Genomic DNA, 10,642 nt, shown 5'->3' with positions numbered 1-10,642 from the left:
AGCTGTGGGTGGATAGCTGAGAGGGAGGAAAGGAGTCTGAAAGGCCAAAGGAAACTCCAGGGACTTTCAGTATCACCAAGATAGGATAGATGCCCCCTCTAGTGGATTTAACATTTTACTTTAGAAGAGAGTAAATCTGTCTTCTAAAGGCATGGTGCAGTGACAACAGGAATGCTTCATGCTTTACGAAGGGAAAAAAAACATCTGAGAGAAAGAAGCAGTTCTTGGACATACCTGAGTAATACAGAAAAGGAAAACATGATGTGGGTGAATCGAAAAATAAACATCCAACCCCCAAACTACGGCTCTTCTGTAACTTGGCTGCTGTCCTGAAATGTTTAGCAGCACATGAACAAAATAAATGAGAAACAACTGGGAAATACTAAGCCCTCTGCCGCATATACCCATTTATACAAAATGTCTGAAGAGTTTAGAAACCAGTTCTGGGTTGCTTCAGCTGAGTAGGTGCATATTGCAGGCTTTGAAAATGGCAGAGCATGGCCAAAAGTGAGTTGATACTGGCAGCACAAAGAGAAGCATTTAGCTGAACAAGGCACACCTGCTTCGAACCACAAGTTGAGAGAATTTCAAAGACAAACTCACCTGATGCATTTCTGTTGACTTCAGGTAAGCTTCTATGACAGGCAGAAGCCTCCTTCAAAATTTCAGTTCCAGTAGTTGAAGGATTGAAAAACTCTGTGTACTAGAAAACATAGCAAAGAAGTGATGTGAAGAGCTGCAGGCCTTGAAGTAGCACCCCTGAAGATGAACTGCTCTTCTGAACTGCCTGATCTCGTAGGACAGGAAATGTGAACACCTCTCCTGATATGTGTAAGTTTTTATGCTAAGTCATGCAATGTCACAGAAATCATAACTTCCACTCCAGCCAGTCTGGCAAATCTGTTCAGTGTGCTTCCTCCTAAAATCCAGGAATTGAGACTCTCAGGCCACGTGCTAGTTGATAGAATTCTGGCTTTTGCTATGTTTAAAAAAATAGGTAGAAAATGTTAGATGATAAATATAACTTTTTAACACATGAGGAAGGTCGCTTCTTCATAATTTATAAATGTTTATTGATCTGCTGGTTTACTGATATTGCATGTTAGCAAATACATTTTATTTTGCACTGTGTTTTTCTGATATTTTTGCTGTATTTAACCTGTCACACATATACATTACTTGAAAACATCAAATGGAATTTCAGGTTGAATGTAATTTTTATTGATTTCAGGTAATCAATCATTTCTGGGCTGGTAAGTTTTATTTAGGAATAAGTTTATCACTCGAAGGCAGATGAAAATGTTGAGGAGAAGGAGGTAAAGAGTGAGCCTGAAACCTGGAGTGGTTTAAAGGCCAGCATTCCCCATCCTTCCCATCCCTCAGTGAGGGTAGGCAGAAAACAGGGCAAGGCATATTGCCTATGGATGCAGCTTTTTGGAGCCCTTTTGGCACCAAACATCTTTTCAAAGTTCTCTTTTCAGCCACTTTGGCTCAGTAAGAGCCCCATCTTCTGTCCCCAGATCAGTGATTTTGCCTGATTTCACTTCTCTACTTCCCCAGTCACATGTGAACTTGATTAATCTAAGCAAAGACCATTTTCCTTGGGTATTTAAACAAAACTCACATTCTAAAATTATTAAATCTGTTATTTTTGAAAACCGTAGATCTTTCAGCCCATCGGTTAACCTTCCAAACTATGAGCTAAATTAAGGAATTCCTTTGGGCTTGAAGGACCCAACAATGATCATCCACTGTGAAGGCTGAGCACTGTTGGCCCCCGAGTTCTTTGTCTCCCTGTGCCAAGGATGGGAAGGGTTGGGAACCAAAGACTGATGCTCTCAGGAGCTGCCAAGCAGGAAGGGTCTGTAAGGTATTGTCCAGAAATGCCACAGGCAGAAGATCTGCAGTGATTATCTTAATGACAGGCTCTGTTATCAAATTATCCTTCAGCTAAAAGGGGAATTAATTCCTCAAAATTTTAAGGTTTCTCTCACAGGCAGAACAAAACATGAATTATATCTGTCTGGACTCCCACACAATGAGCCACATTGCTCCAGACTCATGACAAAATATCATTAAGCTGCCAATTAGATAAAAATATTTTTATGTGGTTACTCTGATCCTCCTTGGACAATCCTGTCAGAAGCCACTGGTTAATTCCTAAATAACCATGAGTCCAAAAGGACAGACATCCCTCATGGAACCATTCCCCCTCAGTGGGGCTCTAACAAGGCTGAAGCCTTGCTGTTCCCAGCCTGGCTTGGCTCACAGTTGTCACTCCTGTCCTGACTGCCTCAACAAGTGCCCTGCTATCCTGGATCATCCTTCGGCCTTTTTGTCAACCTGATCCTTAATGCAGGGTTCATAAGGCAGATCTGAATGATTTCAGCTCTTTGTGTCTCTTTTCCAGATGTAACTGTGTTGTCTTTCCACATCAGCCAGGAGAAGATATTTCAACTAGAATTCTGCATCCCCTGCATTCCCCTACACTGAGTGCCAGGTAATGGGGAGGAGAGTGAAAAAAGGGAGGTGTGTGAATTTTGTTCGTGGAATTCAGCTTGCAGAAGGACTAGAGTGAGTGAATTTTAAGGAAAATAAAAGAAAATGTCACTAGAGCTCACCTCACACCAAGCCTTGCTTTTCTAAAACTGAGTTTGTTTTCTCTCTCGGGATGCTTTTTCACTAGATGCCCAGTCATGCTTTTCCTCGACATGCATTGCTAGCATTGGCTTCCAAACGCACTTTCTGAGGCATCAGAAAAAACTTTTCTCATGGCTGTAGCAGAGTAGTTTTTCAATGGATTCTCTTTAGATCCTCAAGAGAGCAGGCTTCTGCTGCATGCTAAAAGCAGCACAGAGATGCCGGGAATGAACAGAGAAAAGCTGGTCCCAGGGAAGACGCTCAAAAAGAAACCTGTCACAGACTCATGGGGATGGTTGTCACTGTGTCTTACCACCTTCAGGTGGAAGATATTTTGTCCCCAGGCAATGAAAGGCCCAGAAATAGAAGTGGTCATACTGCTGATGCTCTTCTGTGTGCAGCTATAGATACCATTTACAGGTTTTTTGTCAAATGAATCTGCAGTGGCAGGTAAAAATTTCAGATGCTGGCAGATAAGGTCTGTAAACAACTTGTCTAATAAATCACCATTTTTAAAATGCTGCTCTCCAGAGGTGCAACCATGGTCCTAAGAAAGGGTCTTGCCTTGTGCAAACCTTTGAAGGAACCTTTTTCTTTCCAGAAATTTTTCTCACTACAAACTCAGTTCCGAGTTAAAGGAATGTTTCCTAAATTTTCCACAAATAATCAGGTAATCTTTGCTGTCTCTCACCAGCACAGTGTATAGTTTTATCCCTATTTATTCCCTATTGCTCTCTATTGCATGGGGGAGGTAGAGAGGTGCACCAGCTTCTTTGGAATTCTTTAAATACTTCCCAAAATTCCATGAAAACGATAGAACAGGAATGTCAATCTATTATTACTCTGTATATTGAAACATCACACGGTTTATCAATGCATGAAGACAAAATATATTTATGTAAAATAGGTATAAAAGGACCTTTGAATTGTTTTTACTTTCCTTATTTAATGATAGTTTCTATTCAGGACAGCTGTAATTGGAAGCTTAGAAAATTCAGAATCTAGTTACATTTTACAAACAAAATATGTGGGGAAGAAAAAAAACTAAAACAAAATACCACCTCCTCCAAATGACTTAAAGCTAAGGATGTTTTATATATTGCCCTTTTTTTTTTCTCTGCAAATACTCTGTAAATATAAAACTGAGCTGATGTCTTCTTGATGCCTTTCTAGTTATCTGCCCAGCCATGGAGTTTTTCTACTATTGTCTGCCCAGATGAAAATATTCTCTGCAGCTGCCTGCTTGTGCTTTGTGTACAATGTCTAAGGAAGTACCGCCATACCCAGGGTTAGCAAATACAGGACATTTATCTCCTTTTTCCCTCTGGTCAGTTTTGTTACCTTTTTTCCAGGAAGAAAAGTCCAGTCTCATGATTTTGCTAATTAGAGATCACTTTAAATGGTTCAGTCTCTAATGACTGAATTACATCTTATTGCCAGTGTGCTGAGTGAGGAGCACCAAAAGCCAGGATTTTTTTCCTAAGGCATATAAATGACCCCCAAATATGAATGGGCTTCTCATAATTTCCTCAAGCTGCCATACCAGCAGCAGAAGGGGAAGACATTCCCACAGCCCTGTACACTTGTTTTGTGTAGCAAAGCCACACCTACTCTATGCCATGGCAGACTTGGGTGAAATTGCTTCCAAGCCCATGATGTGTATCCTTCATGGGTTAAGATGTTGAGAACCCCCAACCCCATTAGGCTTCAGCATTCTGTGCAACCTGTCTCTAAGAGGGGTTGAGTTTCAGTGGTGTGAGTGGGGATGGCACTGTATATTCTTCACTCTGTGAAGAAACAACACTCCCTTGAGGGATTTAGTGGGATTTTCCTTGTTAATAATGTGCCTTTTACGTATGTTTGTGCTTAGGTACAAACTCAGAAGAGCACAGCTCTACTTTTTACATTTTTACAGAGAGTTTGGACAATATCAACTTTCTTCCCATCGCATAAGTTCTTGTGAGTTTTTAACAAGGAACTTGGGCGAAACTCTTTCCTGACAAAAATCTCACTTTGCCTAAATCAGCAGCTGAAATATAACTTCTACAGCCTCATGGGGTGTTGCATCCCCCACCCCCACACCTCACACCTCTCCCCTCCTAACCACACTATGTTCTCAGGAATGCTTGTTACTCAGCTCTCATTAATTGATGAAACCTGGGCAGTTACCTCCCTTTGAGCTTATCACAAACACTGCTCCTAGAACTTCTCTTGCCTAATGAGCTTCTTTTCTAATAAGCAGCCTTGAGACTTTATTTTTCTGTCTGAACAACAGATTGAGTAAGTTGATTTTGTTATTGAGCTTTCTGAGGAAAATCCCAGTAATTACTGACCCAGATTGTGGCCAGGGTAGAAATTTAAGAATGACTAAAGCCCAGCATCTTGAGGCCCGACAAAGAGCAGTGCTAAGTGAGGCCCTTTAGCCTCTCCTGAACCACTGTGGGCACTATACTCTTGAGTGGACTCCTCTCAGAGCTCACCAAATCTCCAGTTTGCTATATGCAATCAACTGCTGCTGAAAGCTGGTGATGAAGCCTGAGCCCAAGTCCCTACTCCCTGAGGATCAACTCTGCCCATCAAGAAGATGAAAAGGCTTCCAACATGAGAATTTCACTGAACTCAAGGGGAATTTTTCATAGGTATACCTTTGCACATGCTTCTTTATGTCTGTGTACATGCACATTAAAAATGTTGTATTTTGAGGTTCATAATTGCATTTATAATTAAATATTAAAAGTTGTGTTAAACTTATGGTTAAGTTAGATTTATGGTTAAATTACTGTTTCACTTACAGAAGATTCTATTGAACCATTCTGTGGGTGTTAGATTAGTCAACTGATGCAGTGCTGCTCTAATGGTGTGGATTGGATATTGTTATGATTTAGTGTTGCTGAATCCTTTAGACCTAAACTGCTGATCTAGTCTGAGATTAAGTTTGGCAGAGGGGTTTATTCAAAACCTTGTAACTCAATGGGAGGGTCTCCCTTTCACTTTTCCTTCCTTACCCTTTTTGTGCCTGGTCTCCACATAAACCACTCTAGACTGCTTTGAATCTGGTTTCTCTTGGGGGGCATTATCTACACAGTAAGCAATAGAGTGGACCTTGCCATTGAACTTCTTCAAATTTGTATTAAACCTGCTTTTGCTGATACCTCACCAGTCATTTTTTAAAATGACCTAAACCACTCATTCACAGCATCTCACCCCCAGACTTTCATGTTCCCCCAAGGCTAAAGAAGAGCTTTGTAGAGACTTGGGAACATGGATATGAATAAATGTACACAGGAGTTTGTAAACAGCTTCTCCTGGCTGGTCAGAAAGCATTGCCCTGTATAAAGACATCCCTGACTTGCAAAGTCTTCTTTCAATGAGAAAAACCCAAAGTCTTTCCTTAGATCTCAGTCTTATTTTCATGATAAATTTCATGATAAGTTCTCAAGGCAACAAATTTTCTTTGAAGATGTTTTGAGGAAGAGGGGAGCATGTGCTTCTCCTCTTCCCTAAACATGGCACATAGTTACCTCTCTGTGACACTCGAGCTCTTTGGGCTGGTGTGAAGAACTGAAGCTGTCTTTTGCTACAGCTCAGAATGGAAATAGCTCAGCTCTGTGACCTCCTTAGTCATCAGTGTGGTCCCCACAAATTTCATGTACGTCTATTTATATGATCTGGTTTTCATTTGTATATGTATTCTGTCTTTTCAACACTTGCCCATCCACACTGTATGTGACAACATAATGCTGGCTTTCATATAGGTTAAAATGCATAATTTTCAGCCCACGGAAGACTTTATTAATGGAAAACCCACTCTAGGTTAACTGCTGCAGCATTTTTTCTCTACTCTGTTACTCTGCAGTTCTGAGCAGACTAATGTGAATAAGAAAAGATGCACAGTACAGTTGTCCTAGAACATTTGGTTAATTTTGCTCTCTCTTCATTTCCCATGGAAAGTGTTGGTGATTGACTCTTCCCAGCCCTTACACATCAGGAGAGGTGGAAGCAGAGCTGTGCTGGCCCCTGAGGAGCCTTGATTCAGCATCCCCTGTATTCATTAGCATGGAACAAGTAACCAAAATTTCTTGATGGGACAGAAGAACTGGTAATTAAGAAAATTCAGTAAATTTTGGACCTTGTAGAGGATTTGCAGATAAGGGATGACAGGACACCAAAAATGGTAAAGTTTTTCAAAGCTGGCAGCAACCTGAGTGTATGGACTGTATTTGTGTCAGGCCTCATAAGCCGTGTCCAAGAAGATGACAACACCTCCAGTCCTGAGTTCTTATCTGAAAGCCAGCTATAACGTGATCTGTGAAGTCTTTTGGGTTTATTTTGGTTTCAAAACTGATTGTGTTTTCACACGAGTAGCAGCTGCTGGTATACTCAAGTTATGTGACAGTTTCTCAGTTTTTTTTCACTGATAAAAAATAAGTCTTAGCCTTTCAAGGTAACAGATGCAAGTTTAAAAGCAATGTAGACAGGAGGTGAATACAATGTTCAATTATCTATATAACCTTTGGGTTTATCAAACTGGAAGATTACATCAGTGAATTTCAGTTTATCCCCAACATTTTTATTAAGTCTCTGACGATTTTTCTTCCATCCTCTTTGTGTTGAAGCTATGAATTCTGTACCAAAAATTACACCACTTTTGGAAATAATTTTATGGGATTATTTCGTCCTTGTATAGGGTCCATTCCATGGTTTTATAAAAATGCTGGCTTTGAAACAGAAAGGAAAAATACTTAGTTACTTTTAAATACTTGGTTAATTTTCTGGAAACAGCTTTCTTCTACTCCCAGAGGGTAGTGCTTTGAGAAATGAGAAACTTGTAGGGCCATTTAAGCTAGAAAAGTCTTCTTATCCTTTCAAATTATGCAGGCAGAAGAGGGATTTTTGATGTCATCATTCCTTTGGTGGGAAAAAAGGGCACACAGAAAATGAAGAGTAAACATCCAGATTCTCTGTACTATAGATAAAAAAGAACTCTTCAATCCATTCATCAAAGAGCTCTTGACTACACACTTCAAGGAAATCAGCCTTGCTCCCTAGCAATTACCCTGAAAGTGACACAGTGACATTTTTCTTCTAGCATTTACAATCCTGCATTACTGTGTAATACACAGTGTGGGGCTGGATTTGCATATCATCAAGCATTCCAACAGGAAGTGTGGCAGCTGCCATGCTGTCATGTTTGCCTGTGTTTTGAAGCATTCAGATGCTATCTTTTCTTTTGAGGTTCTAATCATGGACTAAATATGGGAATATTCTCTCATGGTTCTTGTCTAAATGTTCCAAGACAAGCATGAATAAATGCATCTTCTGGACCAAACATCACTTCTTACACATTTTGTGATCTAAAAAAAGAAAGCCATAGCAGTCATCCCTGGGGTCTGAAAGGTTAAAAAACTATGACTAAGCTTAAAATAAACAATTAAAATATTTTTCACATCAATTTCTTGCTCCTATATCAAGTACAAAAGTTTTAAGAAGTACTGCCAAACTCTGTGAAGATTAAAAAACTAGAATGCAGCAAGTGTTGCATCATAGAATCCTCTAAGATTGGGTGCAAAATCTAAATTACATCTAATTTTGAATGAAGAAGAGGATTAACACAGTCTCCACCTCCAATTCTGTTTTCAAGTCAAATTACAGCTAAAAATTTTGTGAGTTTTAATGACAGTTGCACTGCAAGAGTAGCTGCTCCCAGTTCGGTGTTCTAAGAACTACCCACTAAATTGTGTTGCTGTTCACAACCCCAAATTTTGGCAGTAATTTTCCTGAAGCTCCCTCATCTCTTCCCAAAACAATGGTGTCAGTAAGACAGCAAATCATTACACCAGTTCTTACACGTTTTTACACACTGCAGCAACACTCTCTGAGCTATTTTCCACATAGCTTCATGTAGGCTAGAAAAGCAGGAAGAGAGAGGAAAATGAGAGAATAGTTATTGATGCTGTGTACACAACACCAACACTCTCTGAATTATTTTCCAGTCAGCCAGTGAAGGAGAAACATCTTTCCAACTCTTTATCTAGACTTGCAAAAGCTGCTCATTCCTGCACCTCACTCTGCTATGCATTCTCTCTGAGATGACCTCTATTACATCCCCTGCAGCCCACTCTTCCAATCTCATTTAAAAGCTATTTAGCCATGTCTCTGCCTAGTTACTCCAGTCTCTTTCCATTATCTGCAACTACACGACCTCTGCTGCCCCTGAGCTGCTTGCCTTAAAGGTAAGCTAATGAAATATGTAGCTTTTTAAGGACCAGCAAACACTTCTTGTCATAATTAGGCAATTTATTTAGTCGAAGTTGATGACTCCATCTATACATTGAACAGCCTTTGGAGGATTTTGTAGGGAAAATACCTTCTTTCAACACAATGTTAATAAATGGCACTTCTACCAGGCATTAGAACCACATTTTCCCAGGCTACTCTACATGTCATAGTCATTGAAAGCTGTGTTCATTCTCAGGTTTTTCATATTGTTCCTGCTTTCAACCTATTGCAAAAAAATCCCCATCACAGTCTCTGTTTTTTGCATCTGTGTATTGATTGCTATTCTGTTGACAGTATCTACTGTGCACTTACTGGCACTATGTGTCTGCCAGCAAACAATGACAGCGTGCTTATCTAAAATTTTCCTTGCAATCTGGATTAATGAAAACTGTAGAATTGAAGATCATTGAAAATTATTTTCAAGAATGCCTTTTATATCTGGGGTCCCTAATTTAGGACTATTGGCAATTAAATATCTATGGTGTAGTTCCCATTGTGTTTGCTTGCCTGGTACTGACAGCTGTGTTCAGGTTGGACAGCTGGAAGGTGAGACTGCTTTTCATCTGCTTCCGCTTCAGCACCTCTAAGTTGGCTCTCTTAGTCAGAAAATGCTGCTCTAGGAAAAACAGGTACCTACAGAAGGATGGCTGAGCAAGTTAATAGGCTCATATGATGAGCTGTTTTCTTGTATTGCTTGTTCTCTCCAGGAATTGTGGCCGTGGTGGTGCAGCTGCACCAGAAAAGTGAATAGGGACAGAATGTGGGTGTGAGCACTAACCTGCTGTCATCCATATGATTTAATTACTACTGCAGTACCTGAAATTGTTTTTTACATTTATGGAAAGAAGAGGGTGTAGTGACTGGTAGGAAATAGGAAATAGGGAGAGAAGGCATGAAATATGACAATAAGGCAACACATGACTTTGTTAAATATGTAAGGACAGCTACAAGGTTTTCTCTAAAGGCCTTAAGCACTTCTAAATAATAGATTAAAATGTAACAAAATAATTTTTAGAAGAAGCATTAGAAACTTCACCTCTCTCCCTGTATATGCAGATATTTACACTGAATAGTCTTCAGATTCTATTTTGCAGATTTGTCAGTAGTTTTTAACTACTGAATTGGTGTTCTGTTCTTTGAAGATAATCTGAAAACAGAAGTTGTATTTTTCATATTTTGCCTTTTAAGTAGAAGAAATTATTCTTAGCTTCCTGAGTTCTTATCTGTGTTTTAGTGCCTTAGCTGCCACATCTCTGTTGTTTTGCAAAAATAATTTTAACAACAGTTGGACCCAAGATCTCACCGGTGTTGCCTCTTTTAAAGGAGATATCCCACTCTCTTCTCACAGGGCTGCCAATACGTGTTACCCAGCTGCCAGTGTGGCTTGCCAGAGTGCTAGTGATCAGGGTCAGGGAAAAAGTAAGCTTAATTTATTGCCTCTTTGAGTAGATATCTGAAAGAGAGTAGGAAAGAGCCCATGTCCTTGAAGTGTAACTTCCTCACTATGAAGTGTGCAAAAAGCTTACAGTGTTGTCACACGTGCCAAGGTGTCCATTGCAGGCACTCAAAGCTAAATGAGCTGAATCCCAGCATGACTGATTTGTGGCTCTGCTATTGTTAGCTGCCAACAGAGGCCCAAGGATTTTACCTTGAAATATTTTCCATATGCCAAGATCAGAAAATGTACTACATTCTGCCAGTGTTCAAAATTAATTTTGCTTCT

General features: G+C 39.9%; 1 long non-coding RNA gene across 1 annotated transcript; it reads left to right on the top strand.

The window, feature by feature from the left end:
• The first annotated feature begins 627 nt into the window (after positions 1 to 627).
• LOC147654253 (uncharacterized) lies at positions 628 to 5,791 on the top strand. The gene is made up of 2 exons (XR_015284789.1): positions 628 to 831; positions 2,411 to 5,791. It is a non-coding gene; the product is annotated as an uncharacterized LOC147654253 (long non-coding RNA).
• The last annotated feature ends 4,851 nt before the right edge of the window (positions 5,792 to 10,642 follow it).

This window comes from Cyanistes caeruleus, chromosome 3 (genome assembly GCF_971803275.1).
Source record: "Cyanistes caeruleus chromosome 3, bCyaCae1.hap1.1, whole genome shotgun sequence".
Classification (NCBI taxonomy): Eukaryota; Metazoa; Chordata; class Aves; order Passeriformes; family Paridae; genus Cyanistes; species Cyanistes caeruleus.
This window is presented reverse-complemented; position numbering and strand designations above follow the sequence as displayed.